At 43.3% G+C, this 24762-nt stretch overlaps 1 protein-coding gene across 1 annotated transcript in view; it reads right to left on the bottom strand.

The window, feature by feature from the left end:
* The window catches only part of pcsk5b (proprotein convertase subtilisin/kexin type 5b), a 458035-nt gene that overhangs the window by 180740 nt on the left and 252533 nt on the right, over positions 1-24762 (bottom strand). The gene's annotated exons all lie outside the window — the stretch shown is intronic.

Genomic DNA, 24762 nt, shown 5'->3' with positions numbered 1-24762 from the left:
TATGTTTGTCCAGAATTGTAGTGTATTCCACAGATACCCACATGCTGCAGTCACAGCACACCACAAGCCCTGCTGTTTCTGTCCAACCTTATTTATTTATTTAAGTAGCCAATTAGCTTAGAATTTACACAGATAAAGTAATAGAAAACTGCACTCGCCTAGCTTGGAGACAAAGGAAGGAAATTCACCTGAGGCTAAAAAAAAATAGAAAAAAGAGCACCTCTTTGCTCCTCTGCCATTAATTCCCACCTGAGCCAAATTCCCACCTCCTCAATCAATCTGCATTTCACTCAGGTGTAATCTTGTGTCCACACGCCCTTCTGTCTGTGCAGGTTCAAAACCCCTCTGTTTGTATATCAAACATCTGATGACTCACTAGCTCGCTCAGCTTTCTGCTACAGTAATTATCACCTATTGAGGGCAATTACTTTCAGCTATTTGACAGATAACTGCCACTTCATACAGCTCCCTGTTCAACAAGGCTATTAAACTAACAATCTTTGAAGGTAAGAACCTAACTCTTAATCGAAAGTTAGATTTAAAAACTTATCAGAACTTACCACCTGAACCAAATTCCCAACTTCACACTCAATCTACGCTTCACTCAAGCATAGTCTCTTGTCAGCTGCCTCTCTCTCAGTTAACCTCTTTGGCACTGAAAAGTAACTATTACAATTGTGGAGTCACATTCTTTCAGGTTTTAATTGTTGGATATGTTAAAAATATAACTTTTGAAACAATTTGTAAACTTTTTCTTATTTACTTGATTGGCTTTGAATTTGCCCATTCTAATTTTAAACTAAATTCTAAACTTTCTTCTCAGTTCCTGCACTACTTATTTCATAATCCTTCAATCTGACTAAGGAGATACATAGCTCATTCAAGTTCCAGATGCCCGATTTCCCTCGCTAAAACATTAGCAGCTCACATTTTCAGCAACTTGTGGTGCAAAATATTATTGAGATTAAATGGGCAAGAGAAAATCTAACTAATGCTGGTCACTATGTGTTTTCCTGTTGCAGCAAATTATGAACCAAGAATAAATGTGTACCCTACTACAAACGTTCCTTACCCCTATTCTCCTAGCTTTTAAATAAATGACTATATTGTGTTGTTCCAAGAATTGTTTATCTAAAAGAGACAGCATTTATACTCCCAAATAACTGCAACAGCAGTGAAAGAAAATGCAACAAACCATACCATCTCCAAACTACACAACTCAAGAATGGGAAAGGATGGGCAAACTTTCTTTAAGTGGAGAATAGATTTTTTTTCCAGTAAAAGATAGATCATACTCAAGATAGCTGATCTAACATTCCTCAAATTGTCCATCCTCCACATACAATAGTCATAGATCAAATTAGCTCAACAGTTAACTTTTAGGCCAATGGGAACACTTATCCTAGATAATCAAATCAAGATGGTAATACTTAATAAAAACATGTACAATGCTCTAGATCATTTTCTTTCAGGTGATTCCAAGAAAAAATATTTATGTTAGGTTAGCAAGAAAACCCTCCAAGCAAATTGAGCCCCAACTTTCATTGATAGGTTCATCTTTGTCAGTAACAACACAAAGACAAACTCTGCTACCCAATTTCCTGACTTACCCATGCTTTATCGTGGTCTTATCTAACATTTAAGGTCAAAAGGAAACTAAAAACCACTAAGACTGATGAAAATCTTTTGTTCTAGCCACAGTAAGTGCTGGTGCCCTGTGCAGATTAACTGATGTACTTTATTGAGTGGAAGAAACATGAAGTGGTGTTGAAATTTTCACGCTGATTTCCCGAGGGATTTGGAACCAGAACAATTTTTAGTAAGTGGCGTGAATGTTACCTGAGACCTGTCCTACCTAAGTGTTTTGTTTGAATATGATTTCATAAAGTTCTTGTCCTGAGTAAAAGGAACATTAGCTCTCAGGCTTAAAGTTTCTGAATTTTTACTGAGAATGAAATTCAAGTTCAAAACGAATGTAAACTGAAGAACAAAATGTTACACTTTCCCAACTGCTTTCACAAACTAATACATCATACCGTGCATCTAAAGATATAATAAATTACCAATGCAACACAGCTCCAATTAGTGAAATTGCATTACAGCATCTTTTGCCACAATAGTTCTGTTTGGTGTTGCAAGCCTCCACAGGATTTATCCTTCCCAAAGATTGCAGCACTGACTACTGAATTTGAATTCTTTTAATTCCGCCTTCTAGCTGGTCTCTGTGATCAGTTCATTTGACTGGCTCCTTGTGATTCCTAATATGCCAATTGATACAAAGGGCAGGAATATCCAAAAACTTTGCAAAGATAACTGAAGGGTGTTGTAGGCTATTTTATCTATGATAACTTGTCACAACAGTGGGAGTTTGCAGTAGCTTTAGCAAAAAGGAAATATTTAGTTTATAAAGAACTGGTTTATGCTTTTACTATACCTTGCAACACAAGACCTTTGACAGCAGTTATCAGCCTGGGAAGTGCAGACAATGCTGAACCTCATTTAATCACAGACTGATTTGCTTGGATGGGGGAAATCCAAGACTGAAACTTTCCTGGTGCAGTGGTATATGCCTATGGATGACCGGTCACCTGCTTGACTCAGCATGGATCATTCTTGATTGACTGCAAACATTCCAATATGTTGACTGGATTTTCACAACTGTCATTCTGTAGAAGATATCTATACTAGACAGGCATCAACTCGGAGAGATATGTAATTTTCCCTGGCATAGAAAGATTTCCACCTTCACTTCAAGTGAAACATGTTGACCCAGGTCAAACGGCAATGCTTTGAACTAATTAACTATTATCATCAGCATTGTATGTACAAGAGCCATTTCTTGGGAGTTTGTTTGATTCCAAGGGGTAAGCTTGCAACTTTGTTGCCAGTTACAATCCTGTGTGTTATATCTGTGCGAGTTATAAAAGGATAACAATTTTGAATATTTCCTGAGGTCCAGGATCAGTTGATTCTGTATATTTTGCGAAATACAATAAAAACCAGAAGTGAAATCCAGCATTTTTCAGAGCACCATACAGAGTTTTGATCTCTTTAGCTAAAGAAGAATATATTTGCCATAGAGAGGGTTAAACAAAGGGTCACTGGACTGATACCTAGGGTGAGGGGGCTGTTATATGAAGTGAGATTGAGTAGATATCCTATGTAAGCGTGGTGAATGCAAACTATCCCTCCACTTCATTCTTGATATATCTGCAGACTTTGACACAGTTGTCCACACCATCCTCCTTCAAAGCCTCTCCACTAAGCTGGGTGAGATTGCACTCACTTGGATCTATTTTTATATACAAAATGTTGATAGGCCTGCCACTGATCCTCTTCCCACTCCTGTACTATTACCTCTGGTGTCACATGAGGATCTATCCTTGGCCCGTTCTATTTCTCATCTATATACTGCTCTTCGGCAATGTCTTCCATAAACACAGCGTCAGTTTTCACATGTACACCGACTACATCCAGTTCTATCCCCACCACCATTTTTGACTCTTTCATGGCTTCTAAATTGTCAGACTGCTTCACTTGACATCTCATACTGGAAGGGCAGAAATTTCCTCTAACTAAACATTGGGAAGACTGAAGCCATTGTCTTAGGTCCTATCATAAACTTCATCCCACTTCCTGGCAATTCTCAGAGGCTGAACAAGACTGTTTGCAACCTTGGTGTCATATTTGGCTCTGAAATGAGCTTCCGATCACGTATCACTAAGACTATCCATTTCCATCTGTGTAACATTGCCCCATTCTGCTCCTGCATTAGCCAATCTACTGCTGAAACCCTCATACATGCCTTTGCTACCTGTTGACTATTCCAATGCTCTCCTGACCAGCCTGCCACATTTTACCCACTGTATTTTTGAGGTCATTGAAAGATTTTCTGCCTCTGGCCGAACTCACACCAAGTTCTATTTACCTATCACCTCTGCATTCGCTGACCTACACTGGCTTCTGGATAAACAGTGCTTCCATTTTAAAATTCTCAACTTTGTTTTCAAACCTCTCCATGGTTTCACCCTCTTTATCTCTGTAATCTCCCCAAGCTCCACAAACCTCTGTTATCTGCCCTTCTCTAATGCTGGCCTCTTGGGCATCCTTGTTCTACCACTGGTGCTGTGCCTTCTGATGTGATGGCCCTATGCTCTGGAATTTCCCCCCTGAACATCTCTGCCTTTCTTTCCACTTTTAAAAGGTTTCTTAAAGCCTATCTCTATGACCAATCTTCCAATCTACTGTTGACATCTTCCTAGCATTGAGCCCAACATTGGGCATTAAACCACTCGCTGAAAAATTGTGTCAACAGGTTACTTTCATCAAATGGGCTGCAGGTATCTACAAGTCAGCCCTGACGTGCAACACTCCAGCTGCTCACAGCTACTATACATGTCCTGGCAACAGAACCACATTTTTAAATTTAACAAGCAGGCATTACCCTGCAGATATGCCCAAACCCTTCTGAACGTGTAACTGCGGTAAGAATATTCAACAGGCATATAAAAAAATTAGGCCAGGATCATGAAGTTAAACATTGATTGATGGTGCGTTATATTTAAATATTTCCTTTTATGATGCTGATTGCTTCGCAATGTAAAATAAATCCCTTCATCCAGCCAAACAATAGAAGTGCTGAATCAACATACTAACATTCATAAAGCAGCCAATTTTAGTTTTTCCAAATATAATTTTTGATCATTTACACCTTTACCACTTTTCAGCATTAACTGAATATTTAGATCTTTGAACCTCATAATACAATCATGCCAGTTGTCTTTAAATTGCACATCCTCTGTGCATGGAAAATCACAGACTTTCTTGACCGCCATCTATGCCTTGAAGGCTTTGATTAGTGTTGCAAGATTTCACAAGTTCTCTAATACCTTGCCCAAGAGAAAGTACTTCCAGAAAGCAAACTATTTAACATCAGTTGAGGAAAGTATCACAGCCAAACTCAATCTTACCTAATGTGCACAAACTAAGGATGATTTTGACTTCAGATCTCAACAGAAACAGAAATAGTGAGTGCTATTTAACAATGTGCCCTTTTTCAGAGTCAACCACATTGCTGGTGGGTCTGGAGTCACATGCAGGCCAGACCAAGTAAGGTCAGCAGATTTCCTTTTTTAAGGGACATTACTGAATCAGATAGTTTCATGGTCATCGTCAGACTTTTAATTCCAGATTTTTATTGAATTCAAATTTCACTATCTGTCATGGTGGGATTCGAACCCAGGTCCCCAGAGCATTAGCCTGGATCTCTGGATTACTAGTCCAGTGACAATACCATTATGCCACTACCTCCCCTTTTGCATTTATAATGTTGTAGGCATCCCAATACATTTTACCAAAGTGTTGAAAAAGATTAATAAAAAATGATAGTCATGATTAGGAGGTGACATGCAGTTTTGGTTAAAAATGCACTAATAAAAAAAACACTCAAGACTCATTTATATTTTGCAATTAATTCTCAGGATATGGGTGTCACTGGCAAGGCTGACATTTATTGTCTGTCTCTAGTTAAACTGAGAAGGTGGTGGTGGGCCTTCAACCAAAACTGTTTTATATAACTGAATGCCTTGCTTGGCCACTTCAAAAGGCACTTAAAGTTGGTGGGGAACTGGAGTCAAATTTAAGACAGAGCTAATAAGGCAGGCAGGTTTCTTTCCCTAAATAATAATAATAATGAGCCAGCTAGATTTTTTACAACAATCACTTTTATTCATTTGCTCTCCAGGCTTATTTTTAAAATGGAATACAAATTCTCAAATTTTCCTGGTGGGAGTTGAACTTTCATACTCTGGATTATTTGTCCAGGGCCTCTATTTTTGTTTTAGAGGTGGGTGTGCAGAGTCAGGAAACTTACTGCTCACCACACCTGCCTCGGGAAAATACGCCCTGAACGTCGGCATCTTTGTTCCTGGGGTGGGAGTATTGGGGAGGCTGTGGGTGTATGCTGGAGGTAGTCCCATTGCCCTTGGGTGCAAATTGGAGGCAGCCACAGGCTACCGAATGCCAAGGCGGGCTAGTTAAAAGACCTGCCTTGGTTCTCTGGGGCTTCATCCCAGATGCGTTGTTCCATAATAGGCCCTCTAGCCCTCACATATTTCCCATGCCCCATCCATGGCACGCATGCCAACCCATGCCCCTCCACGAACCTACCCCCAATGATCCCTCATACCCTTCATGCCAACCCATGGCCTTCACCCACCACCCTTTTCTCTTACACGCTCCATGCCAACTCATCCAGTATGCATCCATGTGCATATCTCTGGAGCCATGCTGAGATGAAACAAAATGAAGTTCTAAATATCTATTACATACTTCACTATATATAAGAAACTAATTCATAAAAGCCCAATTCAATACATTTAAATTCCCACAAATACGTAACCCCTTATAAAAAACAAACATTTGTACGCATAACCCCACATCAAAGACAGCTAATCCTTTAATAATCTTTTGGAGCTGTCAATCAAACTGTGAACTTACAGCCCCTCACCCCACCCCACCCCCCACCCCACTGTTATAATGACAGATTGAGAAAGTCAAACAGCAAGAATGCTATAATGATAGTACTCAGGGTTATATCAACAAACATCTATTGAAACTGCAAGCACATTTTTTTTTGACTCTTAGACCTAGGCAGGCTGCTTTTTTCCAATATTTAAAGGGCTGACAGCTTGACAGTTGTACAGACCTTATCCACCCTTTACAAGCATTTACATCTAAAAAAAAATGTAACTCACGCTGCAGGAAAAAGCCCTCGCTCCAGCGAAATGAGGTCTAATTGAACTCAGCACTGAGTTCAGCTGGTCATGTTGAGTTTGGGTTTCCCCCATGTGTGAGTCATGTCCCGTCCCCATTCCACTACTGGCAAAAATAGGATCTGTCGGAAATGTGGGCGCGATTTCTGTATCTGGGTTCCCAGCACTATTTTGGACAAACCATTGAGTCTCCACAACTCCGTAAATAACTAGGCCTAGGCTTATGGGTCACTATTACTCACAACTGCTCTACTGTATCAGCTATTAAAAATAACTGGCCATTCAGCATTAATATTTTTAATCAGTTAGAGGGTGAGAAAGCAATCAAATTTCTGCATAAGAGCCCAGATATCCATTAGATTGTTGAAACAGCTAGGCCTCAGAGCAAACGTTGCTTGATTGACAGCTCTAGCTCTCTTATCTCTTCTGACAATTGCACAATATTATTTTACACAATGATAAAGCTGTTTCAAGTGCTTGCAGTTTCTGCTATTGATATTTTAAAGGGTCTGGATGATTGACATTCTTATTTGCATGTAAAAAGGAGTTCTTTTTAAGAAAATTATCAATGAATGATTGTTTTTTTTCAAAACTTTTTTATACATCCCATTGTCATTATAGGGTTTATTGGCTTTATACAGTATATAGTAGGTAAATGGGGGCATGAGGGGTGGGTGGGGGTGCATACCTTGGCATGGGGGTGGGGTTCACATGGAGGACCTTTTGAATTTACCCTTCAATTGGTTCCCTTTTAGACTATAGTTCATGACACCTCTGTGGTACCATGAAACACGACTCTGAAAAATTGGCCCAACTCCATGAAAATTATGGGGTCTAGGACATGCTGATCTCCGCAATGGAACAGGCCCGATTGAGTGTGCAGGTTGCAGGCTCGCGACCCAAATCAGTCTGCACCCTTAAAAGGCTCTACTGAAAATCAAAAGCCTTGGGGGTGGGGTCAGGAATCCTGGAATTGGGTCCCGGCTGCATTTTTGCCCCTCCACTGATTCTCCCTAACTCCATGAAAATCCAACCCTCAGAGTCTATACAGATAGGTAAAAGTCTGGTATACAGATAGTTTGAATACTCGCACCTTATTTTATTCAAGTTTAGAATTCTAAACTATCATTCTTAATAGAAAATATATTTTTCATAGGTGAAAAGTCAACTTGTGCCTGCACAGTATAACTTCTTCAATTTCTTTGTTTCCCACAACTCCCTCCAAGTGATCTGAAACAGATTCGATGACTTTAAGAAGCTTTTTAAGTCGGAGTTTAACATGGGGAGCTATTTTTTTTCACTTCAGAAAGATAGGTTTGCTGAGGAGAAAAACATACAGTAAGAAAGAGGAATATCCATGATTTGTTTGGTTTATATTTAGAATTCCACAACAATTATTTACATAGGATATGTTTAAACAGCTGCAGTAACAAAAACATTTCTTGCGAGAGCACTAATGACTTGTTTTCCAGAAACTTCAATTTCACTGCTCAAAACAATGAGGTACTCTTTGGAACTGTGCATCCTAACCCCATTTAGGAACATCTGAATACTTTGAGGTAATCTTTGATGCAAAAAGCAATATAAGAACATAAGAAATAGGAGGAGTAGGCCATTCAGCCTTTGAGCCTGCTCCACCATTCATCACGGCTGGTCTGAATGTGGTCTTAACTCTAGCTCCTGCCTGTCCTTCATAACCTTTGTCTCCCTTGTAGGTCAGCCTCCACTTCCCTCTGGGGTACAGAATTGCAAAGATTAATGACTGAGAAAAGAATTTCCTCCTCATCTCTGTCTTACATGGAAGGCCCCTTAGTCTGAAACCGTGTTCCCTAGTTCTAGGTTCAGCCACAAGGGAATACATACTCTCAGCATCCATCCTGTCTTGTCCCCTTGGAATATTATCTCTTTCAATAAGATCACCTTGCATTCTTCTAAACTCCAATGAGTATATGCCCAACCTGCTCACCCTTTTCTTGTAAGACACCATCTTCATCTCAGGAATCAACCTAGTGAACCATCTCTGCCACCAATTCACATATATCCCTCCTTAAATAAGGAGACCAAAACTCACCAATACTCTGTACAGTCGTAGCAAGATTTCCCTACTTTTATACTCCATCTCCTTTGCAATAAAGGCCAACATTCCATTTATCTTCCTAATTACTTCCTGTACCTCGTTGCTGACTTTGTGATTCAGGTAGAAGGACACCCAGGAACCCTCTGAACTGCACCATAATGTAGTCTCACTCCATTTAAATAATATTTTGCTTTTTGAATCTTCCGACTGAAGTGGACAACCTCACATTCTCCCATGTTCCTTCCATCTGTCACTCACTTAGGAACACAAGAACATAAGAAATAGGAACAGGAGTAGACCATTCGGCACCTCGAGCCTGCTCCACCATTCAATAAGGTCATGATTGATCTCCTGGTGTTTCGATTTCCACATTCCCAACAAACCCCGATAACCTTTGATTCCCTTGCCTAATGGGAATCTATCTACCTCTGCTTTAAAAATATTCAATGACACTGCCTCCCCCACCTTCTGAGGCAGAGAGTTCCAAAGTCACACAACCCTCTGAGAGAAAAAGTTTCTCCTCATCTCTGTCCTAAAAGGGCGATCCCTAATTTTAAAACAGTGCCCCCCCCCCGTTCTGGACTCACCCACAAGAGGAAACATCCTTTTGATGTTCAAGGCCAATCAGGATCTTGTATGCTTCAATAAAATCACCCCTCACTCTTCTAAACTCCAGTGGAAACAAGCCCAGTCTGTCCAACCTTTCCTCAGAAGACAACCCACTCATGACAATCTAGTAAACCTCCTTTGAACCACATCCAATGCATTTACATCCTTCCTTAAGTAAGGAGACCAAAACTGCACACAGCATTCGAATCGCAGTCTCACCAAGGCCCTGTGTAACTGAAGCATAACATCCTTACTTTTATGTTCAATCCCTCTAGTAATAAAGGATAATATTCTATTAGCCTTCATAATTACTTGCTGTACTTGCATACTAACTTCATGTGACTCACGTACTAGAACACCTACATCCCCTTGCACCTCAGAATTATGCAGCCGTTCTCCATTTAAGTAATACTCTGCTTTTTGTTCTTCCTGCCAAAGTGAACAACTTCACATTTTCCCACCATTTAAACGCCATTTGCCAGATTTTTGCCCACTCACTTAACATATCTATATCCATCTGCAACTTCATGTCCCGTTCACAACATACTTTCCTACCTATCTTTGTGTCATTAGCAAATTTAGCTAATGTGCCTTCACTCCCCTCATCTAACTCATTGATGAAAATCATAAAAAGTTGAGGCCCCAGTAACAGACCCCTTTGGACTCCACTCGTCATATCCTGCCAATCAGAAAAAGACCCATTCATGCATACTCTTTGTTTTCTGCCAGTCAGCCAATTTTCTATCCATACTAATATGTTACCCACTATACCATGGGGTTTTATTTTCCGTAATAATCTTTGATGTGGCACTTTAACAAATGCCTTCTGGAAATCCAAATACAGTATGTCTACAGGCTCCCCTTTATCTGCTCCGCATGTTACTCCTTCAAAAAACTCCAATAAATTGGTTAAACTTGATTTTCCTTTCACAAAACCATGCTGAGTCTTCCCTATTGCCTTGAGCTCTTCTAAGTGCCCAGCTATAACCTCCTTAACAATCGATTCTAGTAACTTACCCATGACAGTCGTCAAGCTAACAGGCCGATAGGTTCCTGTTTTCTGCCTTCCTCCTTCTCAAATAGAGGGGTTATATTTGCTACTTTCCATTCTGATGGAACTTTTTCAGGATCTAGCAAATTTTGGAAAATGACTACCTCAGTAGCCACCAGATCGTAGGATAAAGTCTATCGGGACGGGAAGACTTGCCAGCCTATAGCTCCATCAATTTTTTCGGTACCGTTTCCGTAGTGATTTCATTTTCACCATGTTCCTTTCTCCTGTTCACCTCCTGATTTGCAGCTATTACTAGAATGTTTTTTGTATCGTCTATAGTGAATACAGTAGCAAAACATTTGTTCATTTCTTCCGCCATTTCCTTATTATCTACTAATAACTCCCCACTCTCACTCTCTAGAGAACCAACACTCACTTTACTTCTCTTTTCCTTTTTAAATATCTGTAGAAACTCTGGCTATTCATTTTTATATTTCTAGCTAGCTTCCTCTCATACTCTAATTTCTTCCTCCTGATTAACCTTTTAATCATTCTCTGCCGTTCTTTTTATTCTGTCCAATCATCTGTCCTGCCACTCATCTTTGTGGAGTTGTATGTTTTTTTCTCAAGTTTGATGCTTTCCTCAACATCTTTAGTTAACCACGGATGGTGGGCCCTCTCCTTGGAATTTTTCTTTATAGTAAGAATGTACTTATTCTGAATACTCTGAAATATCCCCTTAAATGTCTGCCATTGCTTCTCTATTGATCTATCCTCTATCCTAATTTCCCAGTTCACTTCAGCTAGCTCAGCTTTCATCTGCACATAGTTGCCCTTATTTAAAATTAAGATATCAGTCTTAGACCCACTCTTCTCCCTTTCAAACTGGTTGGAAAATTCAATCATATTGTGGTTGCTGCTACCTAGGGATGCCTTTACTCTGAGGTCATTAATTAATACATTACACAATACCAAGTCTAATATAACCTGCTCTCTGGTTGGTTCCAGAACATGCTGCTCGAAGAAACTATTTCGAAAGAATTCTAAGAACTCCTCATCCAGGCTATGACTGCCAATCTGATTTTTCTAGTTTGTGTATTGATTAAAATCACCCATGATTATTGTCATCACTTTACCACAAGCACACAATATTTTCTCTTGAATACTTTGTCCTACACTGTGGCTACTGTTGGGGGGCCTATAGACCACTCCCATTAATGACTTTTTTTCCCTACTATTCCTCATCTCTACCCAAACCAATTCTACATCCTGATCTCCTGAACCAAGGTCATCTCTAGCTATTGCACCAATGCCCTCTTTGAATAACAGTGCTACCCCTCCACCTTTACCTAGCTTCCTATTCTTCTTGAATGTCATGTACCCTTCAATATTAAGGACTCCGTCTTTGTCGTCCTGCAGCCACATCTCTGTAATTGCTATCAGATCATATTCATTTATTTCAATGTGGGCCATCAATTCATTTACTTTGTTATGAATGTTATGTGCATTCAGATAGAGAGCCTTCAGTTTTGTCCTTTTGTTACCTTTTTAACATCTAGTCTTGACTGTTGATGTATTCTTAGGTTTTTTCTCTCTGCCATTCTCTGGCCCTCATTTTTCATGTTACTATTTTGCTCTCTTGTCTTGACTCTACACCTTGAATTGCTACCTCGACCCAAGCTTGACCCCCTCGCCCCTCTTGTTCAGTTCAAAGCCCTCTCTACCTTCCTAGTTATACAATTTGTGAGGACACTCGTCCCAGCAAGGTTCAGGTGTAAACTGTCCCAACGGTACAGCTCCCACTTTCCGGAGTACTGATGCCAGTGCCCCACAAACCAGAACCCACTTTTGACATCCACCTCATCAAGGCTGTTCAGGATCTTGTATACTTCAATCAAATCACCCCTCACTCTTCTAAACTCCAGTGGAAACAAGCCCAGTCTGTCCAACTTTTCCTCATAAGACAAACCGCTCATTCCAGGGATCAATCTGGTAAACCTCCTTTAAACCGCCTCCTACGCATTTACATCTTTCCTAACAAGGAGACCAACACTGCACTCAGTATTCGAAGCACAGTCTCACCAAGGCTCTGTGTAACTGAAGCATAACAGCCTTACTTTTATGTTCAATACCTCTCATAATAAAGGATAATATTCTATTAGCCTTCATAATTACTTGCTGTACTTGCATACTAACTTCATGTGACTCACGTACTAGAACACCTAGATCCCTCTGCATCTCCGAATTATGCAACCGTTCTCCATTTAAGTAATACTCTGCTTTTTGTTCTTCCTGCCAAAGTGAACAACTTCACATTTAAACGTCATTTGCCAGATTTTTGCCCACTCACTTAACCTATCTATATCCATCTGTAACCTCCTCATGTCCCGTTCACAACATACTTTCCTACCTATGTTTGTGTCATCAGCAAATTTAGCTACTGTGTCTTCACTCCCCTCATTTGAGTCATTGATGTAAATTGTAAAAAGTTGAGGCCCCAGTACAGACCCCTGCAGGACTTCACTCGTCACATCCTGCCAATCAGAAAAAAACCCGTTCATGCATACTCTCTGCTTTCTGCCATCCAGCCAATCTTCTATCCATGCTAATATGTTACCCACTACACCATGGGGTTTTATTTTCCGTAATAACCTTTGATGGGGCACCTTATCAAATGCCTTCTGGAAATCCAAGTACAGTACATCTTCAGGCTCCTGTTTATCCACTGTTACTGCTTCAAAACACTCCAATAAATTGGTTAAACATGACTTTCCTTTCACAAAATCATGACTCTTCCCCATTGCCTACCCATATCCCTTTGTAGACTATGCTCTCCTCACAGCATGCTTTCTATAATCTATATTCAAGAGATTGTTTATATGTGCAGGTCAGGTGTTTATTGACCATTATACTTGCAAAAATCAATTTATTTTCTGAGAATGAGAACAATCAAAAGAAGTTGAGACTGAAATCCGGTTGCCTTGTGAACTCCAACTGTAACTAGCAGAAGTGTGGCAGAAAAGCCAGATGATACGCCAGGTTAGGATGGAAGTAGCAAGGGGCAAAGGGGTTTGAGGGGATGGAAAATGGGAGCCGAGAGTTATGCTTGACAGCGAAGATAATCCTGGAACAGTAGGAAGATTTGGCTGTGGAGAAATCAATGATCAGAAAGGCATGACTAGTGCATTTCCTGTTGATCAGCTGATGTAATTTACCATGCCATGAGTCATGCAAATTTCAGCATCATATTGCACTTTCCTTTAATGCACCAAAATCTCTTATTGATAAATAAAGCACGTAATGGAAAAAGAAACTGGCAGGTAATGAAGGAAAATTGTAAAGGAGTTTATAAACACACACAAAGTAAACATCAGTTACAGAAAGCACAGGGCTAATGTGAGATGTAAAAGGAAACATTAAGGATTAAGGAATAACAGAAACACTAAAATGGATACCATACATAAGCGCGTAAAGGTCAGATTTCTGAGATTAAATAGTTAGCCAAAATGTAAGGGGACAACTTAAACACCCAGCAATATTTGTGGGGTTGAAGTCCATTCTCTCCCATCGTCTCACCATTTGTTTATGGCAGTACATCAGCTGAGTGAAGAATGGCCAGGTTGGAGACTGTTCCCACCAACCCCACCCCAAAAACTAGGAGCCAATATTCTGTTCAGACACAAGGAACTGAACAGCTGCCTTCCCATGAGTAGATTTGCACCAGGTTGGGTTGGACTTCAGTGGCAAGCAAGTGATAAGTAGAAAGAATTTGGAATTTTTGGCCAAAAGTCAGGGGTTGACTTATATACGAGATTGACTATTACTTGAGTATGTGTGATATGTCATATTTGCGTGGCAGTGTGAATAAGAGGGCACAAGGGTGAGACGGAGCAATCCAACAGTTTAGGAAATAGTATTGAACAATTATTGCAACTCAGTGCAAATGGCATGTATTCTAGAATGTTGAGGCAAGTCAGACAGGAAATAAAGGCTCTGACCACAATCTCTCAAACATCCTTGAATATGGAAATTGTGTCAGGGGATGAGAATTGCCAATGCAATACTTCTGTCCAAAAGGACAAAGAGGTATGCCAGGCAATTATAGACCAGTGGGCTTAATAGCAACATTGGATTAACTTCTACACAATATTCACTTCAAATTAGTCTGGGTTTATTTGGGAATTTGTCGAGGATTTGTGAAAGGAAAATTGTTTCTGACAAATTTAACAGAAGCCATTGAGGAAATAATCTCACACACACACAAGATGTGCTGGGCAGGCGAATGAATGGTAGCTAAAGCTGGTTAGTCTTTGCTGCTTAACATCGACAATATTTTGCCCTGCAAGTTACTTATAGTGAGAGATAGAAACAGCATGGCAGCCATTACAAGACATCTAGAAAAAATTTTTAAAACTCATTCATGAGATGTAGACATTGCTAGCAAGGTCAGCTTTTATTCTCCATCTCTAATTGCCCTTAAAAGACTGCCTTATTGAACTGCTGCAGTCTGTGTGTTGAAGGTATGCCTACAGTGCTATTAGAGACCTCCAGGATTTTCATGTAAAGGAACAATGATATTTTGCCAAGTTAGCCTGGTCTATAACTTGGTTGGAAGTAGATGGTGGTGTTGTCACATTCCTCTGTCCCTCATCCCCCTAGGTGGTAGAAGTGTTGAAGGGGCCTTGGTGAATTGCTGCAGTGCACCTTGAAGATTATAAATACTGCAGGCACGCAGTTCCAGCGGTGGAGGCGGTGAATGTGGTGCTAAACAAGTGGGCTGCTTTGATTTGGATGGTGTCAAACCTTTAAAGTGTTGTTGGAGATGCACTCATCCAGACAAATGGAAAGAACTCCACCATACTGCTGGCATCCGCCTTGCAGATGAAAGGAAGGCTTTGGCAAGTCAGGAAGTGAGACGCTAACCACAGAATACCCAGCTTATGGCCTGCTCTGTTTGGGCCAATGAAGACCCCCAGTGATCAGGGCAAGCAACTGCGTGTCTCCTTAATCAATCAGATTGAACGTAATTGGTGAATCAAATTGGTGGAAGGATCGCGAACCAGAGGGCACAGATTTAAGGTGATTAGTGACATGAGGAAAATTTTTTTCACACAGTGAGTGATTAGGATCTGGAATGCACTGCCTAAGAGTGTGTTGGAGGTAGGTTCAATCAAGGCATTCAAGAGGAAATTGGATCATGATCTGAAAAGGAAATGGGTGTAAGGCTGCAGGGAAAAGGCAGGAGAGTGGTAGTAGGCATATTGCCCCTGCAGAGGGTTAGCATGGATAGGATGGGCTGAATTGCCTCCTTCTGTGCTGTAACTATTCAATGAAGGATTGTGAACGAAAGTATGTGGACTAAGAAGGAAGTGTAAATTCCAATAGGTGAATTCAAAGTAAAATAAGTATAGAAAGAGAAATCAAAGAGACAAAGTACAAAAGATAAACCAACAATTAAGAACTTGAAGGAATGAGACTGTGTACTTGTAATTGTCGGTTTTAAGTGCCATGGGAGTTGACTGACGGTAATTAACATTGCACTGTTAAAAGAGCACTTAGAATGAAATAGGAAAGCCTGTACTTTGCGGTGAGTTTAGTTCGCCTCCACCCTGCAAATTCAGGAACTTCATGCTGCTCGCTGCATTTGAACGGGGAGGCAGACTTCGAGAGGCCATCTTAGCAAAGCTAATGGTGGAGGAGCACATCTCGGATAGCAACATTTTAATTTCTGCATTTAACTACACATTTGCCTTTGCCTGAAGTTACCGTAGCACTTGCACTTTAATCATAATGGCTTCTATTAGTCTCGCTGTTATCTTGACAGCAACTCTTGTACATTTTTAAAAAGTTCAAAGGATCTGGACTTGGCATTATGGGGCAAGACATTAAAATCTGCAAACAACAGAATGTTTTAGGAAGCTGAAGTAAAGTTTATAGTTAAAGGCCACCCAAATGGTAGATAAATCTGAAATGACTCATTTTGCATAGAAAAATGAGGGGATAAACAATAAACGGTAAAGCCTTAGTGAAATGGATTGTAAGGGCAGAAACACTAAGATTCAGCTTCAGAAATCTTTAAACCTTGGGAGAAGTTGATAAAACAGCTTCAAGGGCTGATCATTGCTCAGCGGGTGATGTTAGCCCCTACAAATCATCAACAGGCAATAAAAGAAAGTCAATCAATAAAATCACTCCAAACAATTTCTTCAGATTGATAAGTGTGTGAGAAGAACTACAAATAACACTTTTGGGGAAAAAAAACCTATTATTTAGGATTGCTAAGAAATTTCTGTTTGATAAACCTGTTCTTCAGTCTGGTACCCAAGGCTTGACTTGGAGGTATTACCTGGACCTCTTAGTGCTGGAATTTCCAGTTACCAAATGTTGTGTTTCTTGCAACTTGAATCGTTTTAACCTTCCTCCTGTGCCCGCCCGCCGAACTCAAAATCTGATGGCCACTGCCAGGGCATGGCGAGCAGTGCTGTGAAGCGAGAGGCCTTTAATGCCAGGGACATCTATCTCAGTGGCCTCAGTGCCTGGAGACTTGCAGTTTCCTCTGGCACTGGTTCTCACACACATATCAAACTGAAGAAATTGCTTGGAGTGATTTTATTGATGGTCCCCAGAGATGGGAAGAGGAGGAGGCCACCACACCTCACCAAAGGGGCACGGGAGGAGGTGGCAGCGCTGGTTAGCAGCCATGACGTGGTGCAGCATGCATGGGTTCCATGCCGGAAGAGATTTAAAGACCTGCTGTGCTCAGGAAGGGTGAGTGCCGTGTTGGCATGGGTCAGTGTGCAGAAGTGTTAAGGTGTGGCCATCCCCCCCATGGACCTCAGGGGTGTTAGAGTGTCAATGGTCAATGACGCCAGAGCTGGCCAAGGGGATAAGCCCTGGCTGCTTGGACTGAGTGCTTTGTGGCTTGAAGGCCAAGACCAGGATGTGCCCTGCGAGGTGTTCCTCAGCTGGCGTTGGCCAGACTGCAATGGCACTGCAGGTACAGAGTGGACTAACCAATGTTCCTCTGTCCTTTCAGGAGAAGACAAGCCATAACCAATTGGAGAGGTCACGTATAGGTGGAGGCCCACCCAACCTGCTGCTGCTCACCAGGTTTGAGCAGGATGTCCTTGAACTGTAGAGCTGGCAAGCTCCACGTGCAACCGGGCAAGCAGTGGGGGTGTTGCCAGACGAAAGTAAGAGATCAGTGCACAGAGGTGAGAGTTTCGGATTGTGCAACCATTCTGGTGTAGTCTCTACATTGATGGGAGCCTCAAACCTGGAGTCCCCATTGATCATTGAAAGATGTTGGTACCGTGATGCAGATCTCCACTGTCTCAACAGGATGCCTGGCATGCACAGGGAGTGTGCGATGACTTTAACTAATGACATGTCCTTATTCTCCCTTTTAGATTTGCCAGCACGGACTCGCTCTCTGGACCCCGAAGGGCTATCCCTGATGTCAGAAGACCACTGGGCTCCATTTGCACCTGCATCACACCCAATTCCTGAACCAGGCACTGTCTCTGACTCTCCCTCTCTTTCTGTATCTCTTTGTCTCTCTGCTGCTGTTTCTCTTTCTCTCTCATTCTCTGTCTCTCTAAGTCATTCTCTCTCTCTTTCTAGCGCAGATACCAGCACCTCGGTGAGCATTAGATAGGCAGCTGGAATGTCAGTGCACATTGTTAGGGGCACTTCACACTCACTTGAGATGCAGGTGGAGGCCGAGAGTGCCCAGGGTGTGGCAGTCGGAGGACTGTTGGAGACCAGGACGATGCTCAGCCAAAGGCAGATGATGAGCATCTGGAGTCATCCATTAGGTGGCAGATGCCAAATGTCCAGCAGGATGTGCGAGAGGATCTGGTGGAGATCTGAGGGTCTGCGTCTCATGTTGACTGTTGTGGAGGAGTCCATGTGGAGCATGAGCACTGCGTTCAACCTCATGGCCGAGCGCACTGCCTCCTTCATTGAGAGAGTGTCGACTCTCATGGAGAGGCAGCTCCAGGGACAGAATGAGGGGTTCCTAGGGTTGCGCTCGGACATGCAATCCCTCACACAGGCAATGACCTCAGGTGGTCAGTGCCAGTCTGGGAGATGGATGAGGCACCCAGTATCTCAGCTAAGTGCCTGTACATCAGTGGTGAGCAGGGAGATCCAGAGTGGCCTCACGTTGGTGCACGAGCTGCTTATCATCTCTGCGGGCTCCTCTCAGGGCGCTCTGGATGATGGCAGCAGCTCCCCCACCCCTCTGCCAGTGACCGTGGCATCTGGTGTGGCTGCAATGACTGGGGAGATGCCAGATGTGGCACTGGCTGCTCCCTCCCAGTTAGGGCCAGCATGGGCTCCACTAGCCAGAGGGCAACCACCAAGGCCATCGAGACAGCAGAGTCAGCAGGCTGTCTCCAATCCCGGTGTTAGCTAAGGGTGGGGGGGGGGCACCAAGATGTACACTCGGAAATGTAAGTTAAAGGCACCATGAGCACAAGTGTTATGACTGATGCAGTTGGTAAAGTGGAGTTATTTTAAAATCCCAGAGGGAAACTTTAAACAACTGTCATAACCTATAATTTTACATGTTATGTTTGAGATGCGACTCTAAACTCAGGAATCAGACCACCAGTTCTCAAGGCTTTACATGAACTAATTGAAACATTTTATTAATTTACACTGGTTAAAATATATGTACACATGGTGACAAATTACTATCATAACTTTTAACAAATTCCCAAACTAACCTCCATTAAGGCAACAACAACCCATAGACTTAACCAAACACCAGGTAAAGCATTTTCACCTTACAAATTTAAAATGAGGTTCTTTTCACTGTGGAGCCAGTTGGAGGCTTACAGCTGCCTTTTGATCTCACATTGCCTCTGTCTGCACACCGGAAAACTACTGAAGTTATACCTACCACCACTGATTGAATTCAAATTCTCATTGTATCACCAGTCTCTTTGAACTTTACCTTTTCATAATGAAACCCCTTCCATTGTACCAATTTTATTAGTAATATAAACACATGGCTTAATACCAGCCAGATAAGCATCAAGTTTTCACCCCACTTCTTGAATGCTCTATTCAAAAAATGCAAATGCACGCTATCTCTTTGTTTACATCTCAAACTAGTATATATCAAAGCACCCAAGCTAGCTGGCTTTAATCCAATTAGCACACCCCCATAGACTAACCTCTATTTTAAAAGAAAAATATTTCCCAAAATATTATCTTCATTGATAGCTTCATGACAAGAGGGACAGTTCACAGGTGGTTTTCTGTTCATTTATATTTGGTTTATATGTCTGCTGGTGTGGACATCAACACCAGTAATGGTAATGTCATTATGCATTCAATGTGACAATAGCATTAAATTTGCTTTGGTTCTGAGGGTCTGAGTATGTTTCACCTTTTTTCTTTCTGTTGCAGGATATGCTAGCATGTAACGCTGGACATGAGTGGCTGGATGCTTTATTGCACAGGCATTGAGTGGGTTTTTGGGTGAAAACGAAAGTGTCATTTCAGACATCCGGGATGAGGTGTAAGCAGATCTCTGGCAGCCTAGCTAAAGGAGTGTTGGATCAAGGCGTCCATTGTGTCTCTGCCTCCCTGAAGGTTACCGAGGTCTGCCTCCTCACCCTTAGCATTCTCCTCTTCTGACTCACTAGTGGGTTCATCCTCTGTGGCCTGTGCAGTGCAAGATCCTCTTCCTCCAGTGGGTTCCCCCTTGCCAGTGCCTGGTTGTGGAGAGTGCAGCATGCAACCACTATCAGTGACACTAGCTCTGGGGGGTATTGTACCGCACCCCTAAACGGTCCAGGCATTGGAAGCGCATCTTGAGAAGACCTATGGTCTTTTCTACCATAGCCCTTGTGGAGGATTGGCCCCTGTTGTACTGCTGCCCTGCCTCTGTTCTTGGATGGTGGAGAGACATCATAAGCCGCCTTTTGAAGGGATAGCTCTTGACACCCAGCAGCCATCCATCCAGTCGGGTTGGAGCACTGAAGAGCCTCGGTGCCTGAGAGTGTCTCAGGCTGTAAGCGTCATAGGAGCTGCCAGGGTACCTTGCACAGACTGGCAGAATATGTATCCTATCCATGCACTATCTGCACGTTCACCGAGTGGAATCCCTTCCTGTTCACCCGCCGGTGCCTTGATGGCTACATGTGTGCAGTCGATGGCAACCTGGGCATGGGGGAACCCAGCAATCGCTACAAAGCCTCTGGCTCGCTCAGCCTGGCTGGCGTCATCCATACGGTAAAGAATAAAGGTCGGTACCCACCTGAACAGAGCTTCTGTCACCAGTTTGACACAACTGTGGACAACTGATTGGGAGACTCCACACAGATCCCCCACTGACCCCTGGAAAGAGCCGGAGGCACAGAAGTTGAGGGCCACTGTGACCTTCAGAGCCACTGGCATGGGGTGTCCACCCACAACTATCGGAGTTGATCTTAGGCACAATCATCTGACAGATGAAGATCACTGGCTCCTTGAGAGACGGAGCCTTCTTCAACACTGCACCTCAGACATATTGAGGTAACTGCTTTGCTGCCTGTAAACCCTGGCAGCAGGATAGTGGCATCTTCTATGGCCCCTTCTGTTTTGGACCTCCTGCTGGCCCTGCACCCCTTGTGCCTGCACCTCTCCTCCCACAGGTCCCTCTCCTGGAAGCTGCATTGGGATACCTGGCCTCCTCTCCCTTCTGCCCCTCTCTTCCCTCTCAGAGGAAGTGCTGCTAGCAGAGACCACGGTCCCCATTACCAGGGTAATGGAAGGCTGTCTGATACCTGGAAGGGTCCACATGGTCAAAATCCTCTGGGGGCCTTGGAGACACCAATGAGTCCTGAAACAAAGCCTGGAAATGCTAACAATGAAGTCCCGAGCAGAAATGAAGCTGCCAAGTACCAATAAACAATCAGCAGCAAACCATCTCCAAACCTGCTCAGTACTCACACTGGCAATGCTGCTGACCCTTTTTATCCCGCCCTTGGGTGAGATTTAGCAAATTGTCAGTTGCCCATTTTGCCCATGTGATGAGCACAAAATTGCACGGGCAACTTAAAATGCAGCTTAAATGCCTTTTTAATGGCCTTAACTGGCATCGTAATCAATGGTGGGCATGGCTCCGACTCCTGCTCATGCCTGCTGATGGAAATATCGCGTGTGTTTGATGACGTTGGGATGTGCACCCGACATCATAATGCACTATTTTATACTCAAGTGGGTCAGGTGCGTGCCCACCCGCTCAGCGAAAAATTCTGCCCATGGCCTCACAGGCACAGAGGGCTGTGGTTTGGCCTCCATCACTGGATTGTCTTAGGTGCTGGGCAGCAAACAGACCACCGGGCTTCTGAAAATGCAATTTCAGTGGCTGGGCAGGTCGAATGGCCCCATCTGCAAGGATCTCAGTCATTGTGGTCGTCTGCTCCACTTTCCATAACATGCCCCTCCAGAAAGGCGTGGACCTTGAAGAAACAGAGACCCTGGAAGGTTACAAATCATTGGAGGAAGAGGAGGAGCAAGACGTGAGAGTGGAAGAGGAAGAAGATGCAGAACAACCAGGTGCCCAAGTTGCACAGGGTGGTGCTGGGACCAGTGACATGATCTATAGGCTCATCAGGATGCTATTAATGCCCCTCTGACCCAGAAGCAATGGCATGGTCTGGAACTCATTCTGAGAGGCTTGTGCTGACATTTCTATTGAAAACATGGCCTCGAGCAAGTAGAATCTTACCACCAATGAAGGTTGCACATCTGCCCAGAGTGGATGTAGATGGTTCCCTTGCATTTCATCCCTGTTTTCTTGTCCTACTATTAGGATATTATTTTCTTAGTATTTTATTAATAAAATGAGACTTGCACATTGGGCTTGATGTATCAATATTTAAATGGTGCTCATAAAGGAAAGCTGTGCATAGGTACAGCTGAAGACACTCCGGTGATCTTCCCGACGCGGTGATCTCCCTGTTCGGCCACATCTCAGGAGTTCTTCCCCCTCTCAGGAGTTCTTCCCTTGCGGCTTCAGAGGAGGTGAAGGTAGCCTGGTCACTTGCCTTGATTTGTGGCTGAGATGCACATGGTGGTTGTCCTTATCATGATGGACATTGGTGCGAGTGGCTGCTGCACCAGAATTGTCGCAGAACCTCTGTCACAGGGCATTGCTGCACAGATGCTCCCTCTGTCAGATGGGCTAAGGAGACCCCTGATGATGATGGCACCCAATGAGGGGTGGCACCCTTATCCTCCTCTGTGACTGCCTCAGCCCATGCCTGATGGCACTCTGGATGGCTGGAGGGGATCACCAGCTGGGGCGCAGCTGGCATCTGCTTCAGACATCCCTGCATCATCAGCACCACTGACCAGTCAAGGCTACATAGTGTGGCATGTACCCTGTGAACGTCAGTGTGCGGTTCCTGCATGCACTCAGGGTGCTGATGAGGATGGCTCTCTAGGAGGTTGGCAACTCTCTCAAAGGAGGAACTCATGCTTTCAAAGCCCTGAGCCATGGTGGCAAATGAGCTGGATGGACTCTTCCATTCTCAGCCCATGACCGTGTACTGTCTCAGAGAACTTTGTTATGTGGGATCACATCTGCTGCTGCTAGATTAGGGAGAGCCTCCTCTCCTGTGACTCCTGAGGCCCTGCATTTGTACCCAGATGGGAAGAGCTGTGTCTGTTCCTCCATCCTCTGAGGGGGGCTGCTCACAGCTGCCTCTGGCATGTCCTCCTGCACACTAGTACCCTGCTCATCACCCATTGTCACCCTACCTTATTGCGAACGAGAACCCATCAAAGACTATATCTGTGCTGGTGAAGGGTGAGGTTGTATAGTGTGACTGTACCTTTTAAAAGCTCTGCTGCTGTTGTGTTTGACCAGGTGATGGTGAGAGAAATGGCCTAAGTGTTCTTGATTTCTGCACCAATCAGAAACACATCAAGAGATCATGCGAACAAACCTTGGAGAGCAGAAGCCTGCAATGCTGAGACTTCCCAATGGAAATCAGTCTGCAGTATGCTGTTGGACAGGATGGAGTGCAATGAACTCCCTTAATGAACACAATGCACTCTGAAATCACGATCGCCACCAGAGATACTCATTTCACCTGGTCTGACTTTCAAGTGGCCTGCAACCCAGGCGTTATCCATGATTCCCTCCTCTATGGTGGTGATAATGTGTATGTAGGGAACCCCTCCATGCGTCAGGGCCATTTACTGTACATTATGGGTCCATTTCTTCTGTAGGGATAAAAGAGATAAGGCACTGCAGGTCTCTGTGGCCAATGACAGCTGCTCTTGATCATTAGAAGCTGCATATTTCAGCGCTGGCAAGTCCTCAGCATTATGGCTCTGAGCCTGAGGAGTCAGGAAGTGTCCTGGGCACAAACCCTTCCCATGGTCAGAAGCAGTATGTGCCCTGGTGCTCCTCAGCTCGTAGGTTCTCTGCTGGATTCTGAATACCAGAGACCTGTCCTGAGGTTTGGGAGGGGGCAGTGAGAGCGGGCAGTGGGGTGCGTGACACACACCTTGCCAGAGCTAATCAGGTCATTAAACCTCTTCCTACACTGGATCCAGTTTCTGTATATCACAGTGCCTCTGCTGACTGTATCAGCTGTCTTGTACCAGGCCTGCATAATCTGGCTAAGTGACCTCCTCCTGCCACCATCTATGAAGAGGACCTCCTTCCTTTCCTTTAAAGCCTTGGAGGACCTCCAGGTCTGCATCCACCAGTCAAGGGGCTGCTCTACCCTAGATTCCAGGCCTCTCCTCTGTCTCTCCTGAGACTTCTTTGATTATGCAAACTGAAGGCAAAGCATTGAAACTGCCGCCACAGTAATGGCTGCCATAGTCCGTTTAAATCAGGCCCGCAATTGAACAGTGCCAAATGCACTCCCCAGCACCACCACCACTCTTCAATGTGGCCACTAATTGGCTACCAGATCCATCTGCAGGCCAATTGTGATGGGTTCGGGAATCAGAAATGTCCTAGGATTCCAGCATCTGTGCAGAAAGCAAGAGCTAAAATGATGGGGAAAGAGAAAGGAATGGTGAGGCAGGCGGTGGGGCAGAGATACACATACATGCATAAACAAGTGGGGCAAAAAAAATAATCTATTCTCATCTGGAGTGCGAAATTTCTAAGCACTTGCTAATATGCACCACTGCCTCACAAATTAAACTCTAACCTACTGAGGAAACAGTTTTAATAGTTGCACTTTGTGCTCTTGATGTGTGCATAACTCCACCATAGCAAAATTGAGGCATTGTGAATTACGTTAAGTCATTCCTACTCATTATAAAGCAATATATTATTCAAA

Source organism: Carcharodon carcharias, chromosome 4 (genome assembly GCF_017639515.1).
Source record: "Carcharodon carcharias isolate sCarCar2 chromosome 4, sCarCar2.pri, whole genome shotgun sequence".
In the NCBI taxonomy this organism is placed as follows: Eukaryota; Metazoa; Chordata; class Chondrichthyes; order Lamniformes; family Lamnidae; genus Carcharodon; species Carcharodon carcharias.
The sequence above is the reverse complement of the archived record's forward strand: the minus strand, read 5'-3'. Positions and strand labels throughout refer to the sequence as shown.